A 3,141-nucleotide genomic window follows, 5' to 3' on the forward strand; every position below is an offset into this window, starting at 1 on the left:
AGCGTAGATAGAAAGTAAATAAAGTAAAGTGAGACAAGTAAATAAATAAAAGCGATAAATAAGAACCTTCTCCAAACGGAGGGCTTTAAATCTGATACAAGGAAAATAAACCTCCGACTCTGAAGATAAAGACGACATCAACTCGAAGTGACCCAACTCAATCTCACTAAGGTGCGATAACCCCCTGATCTAACGGATTATCGCTTTTACGAATGATAAATATAAGCTTAGTGTTGTAAACTAAGTTGGATGATTTGAAAATGAAATGGAAGAAACTATTTATAGAGGATTTCAACAGCTTGCAAAGACCATGGTGCCCTCCAACTTCTCCTTAGTGGGAACGTGATTTCCAAAGGTGGTGTCCGCCATCCCTTCATGGCGCCCGCCATGTGTGTAAATGGGGAAGATCATGGGAACGTGGCGGTTACCTCCTAGTTGAGGGCTGATGAGTCATGGCTTCTCCTATAGCGGCCTCCATGTGCAACGCCGTGTGTACAATATTCACCGAAAAACCCTAATTTTAGGTCTTTTTGCTTCGTTTCTTCTAAAAGGGTCCGAAAGTGCTAAATATTTGAAAACAACATAAAAGAGAGCATAATACAAACAAAATGATAATAAAGTCCTAATAAACATGTGAAAAATCCGAGTCAAAAACACGGTGTAATTCAATGTGATCATATTTACCCCCTCTTGGCCTATTTAGGACGTAGTGCAAAAACTGTCCAAGTGTAGACTTGATAACAGTTGTCATGCGATACTATACTCAGACGAGTTTCTCTTGAGAATACTATGGGTTGATGAGTCTGTCATCCTAACCTGTAATATCCGATAGGTGGAATTAAGACTCTAGGAACTTTTTAGAACATGATCTACATGTTTTTATCCTTAGTTCACTCCCTTGGGATGGTTCTTACCCAAACTCCATGCTCGTGACTTACAACAAACCTTTGATTCTTGGTTGATCCAATCAAGTCTTATCAATATCAATGGAACTTGGGAGTTGATAAGGTGTAAACCATAATCCACCAAAATGGATGATTGATCTTGACAATGACTTGATTCATTCCTTGACCTTTGTTTGTTTGCCTTGTGTGTGATCCCTTACTTATGATTGTTGCATTCATGTATTCATGCACATCATAACATTCATCACATGAAAATTTCAAAGAACTGAGATGTTATTTGCAAATATTTTCAAACCATGGATTGTGGACGAAGGAACACTAAGAAGTACAGTTTCATATGTTCGGACTTGAAAGAGTTAAGGAAGCTAGAATCTTTTGTATTAGATCCCTTGGACTTCAAACAACGTCATGGGAAGCTTTTGTCCAACTTATTTGTTGATGTGGTTGAAGGACTTTTGAGCATGTTGGTGCAGTTCTATGATCCTATCTACCGTTGCTTCACTTTTCCAGATTATCAGCTTGTGCCTGTTGGAGGAGTATGCCCATGTCTTGGGGATACCTATTTCTAACAAAGTGTCATTTAGTGGATTGGAAGAGATTCCCAGATCTCATCTTATAGATGAAGCTCTTCACTTGAAGAAGTCTGAGATAGAGGCTCATTGGGTGAAGAAAGGAGGATTGTTTGGGATCCCATCTGATTTCCTCATCAAGGAAGCTACTTCCTTTGCTCATGCCGGTAGTATGGACGCTTTTGAAGCTATCTCTGTGTTGCCCATTTATCGATTAGCTTTGTTCCCTAACATTGACGATTTTGTTGATGTTAACATCATTAGAATTTTCTTGATTGGGAATCCTGTGCCTACTTTGTTGGGTGATATGTACTTCTCTTTGCATCTAAGGAATTCTAAGGGTGGTGGAACGATTGTCTGTTGCATTCCTCTTCTGTACAAGTGGTTTATTTCGCACTTGCCTCAGACACCTGCTTTCGTGGAGAACAAACAATGTCTACGATGATATAGTTTGGTATGATCCTTCTTTGAGCAGTTTGGAGATTATTGATTATTGTGGTGAATTCTCCAATGTGCCTCTCATTGGTACACAAGGACGAATTAACTATAACCCTGCTTTGGCTCGTCGTCAACTTGGGTTCCCCTTGAGAGATAAACCTAATAACATGTTGCTAGAAGGTCTTTTCTATCAAGAGGGTAAAGATCCCTAACATTTGAAGTAGAAGATTGTGCATGCTTGGCATAATGTGCATAGGAAAGGAAGATCCGAGCTTGGTCCGTGCAATTGTGTAGCTTTGGAAGCTTACACTCTTTGGGTGAAGAAGAGAGCTTTGGAATTGAAGATGCCTTATCCCTGTTAGAGACCTATGTCTATGGTTGTGGCTGAGCCATTAACTCTCCCTAACCAAGATGTAGAGGAGTTGGAAGACGCACTCGCCGAGATGAAGCGAGAGAAGGATATGTGGGAGGAGCAGTTCCATGCTTTGAGAAAAAAGCATGAGGAGTTGCAGCTTGAGTCTAAGGACAAAGATGCACTTATTGAGCTACTTGAAGACCGTGTGGCAAAGAGACAGAGAGAGCCGGAGGTTTCATCTCTAGCATGCCTCATCCTTCCGTTGCTTGGAAGAAGATTGTTGATTAGCTTGTCCTCAAGAAGACTCAGATGAAGGCTTCTTTTGAGACCGAGATCCGACGAATTCGAAGGAAGTACGCGCCTGCAACATGATCTTCTGACGTTGTTGTTAGGGATCCTTAGAATGACTAGTCTCATTTTCTCTTGTATTTTTCATTTGGTTTCTGAAATTGTACTCAGTGTAATCCTTCCAATTATATAAATGAAAGAGAATTTTATGGTCATATCAAATTGTTGCAATTATTGTTAAAAAATATATATATTTTCAAATAATATAGTAAGTTCCTTGAAAATAAAAATAATCAAACAGTGCATTTCATGCATCATTTGCATAAGCAGGTTTCACTTTCGCCAGATGTCTCATTGGTGTTACTTCAATGCTTCAGCCAAGCTGACTCATCGATACAATACTCGCACCAATCACTCCAGAATTATGGAACACCTCGAGCAAGAGAATAGAGATCTGAAAGAGGAGATCGCCTGCCTTACTGCCATGATGGAGTCAGTTCTAGCTGCCCAGAGCCAATCTTCTCCAACGCCTGCAACTCCTCCTCCTCAGAGGACTGTTATTTCAGAGGTGGCTACCTCTACTTTT

Source organism: Lathyrus oleraceus, chromosome 4 (assembly GCF_024323335.1).
Source record: "Lathyrus oleraceus cultivar Zhongwan6 chromosome 4, CAAS_Psat_ZW6_1.0, whole genome shotgun sequence".
NCBI lineage: Eukaryota > Viridiplantae > Streptophyta > Magnoliopsida > Fabales > Fabaceae > Lathyrus > Lathyrus oleraceus.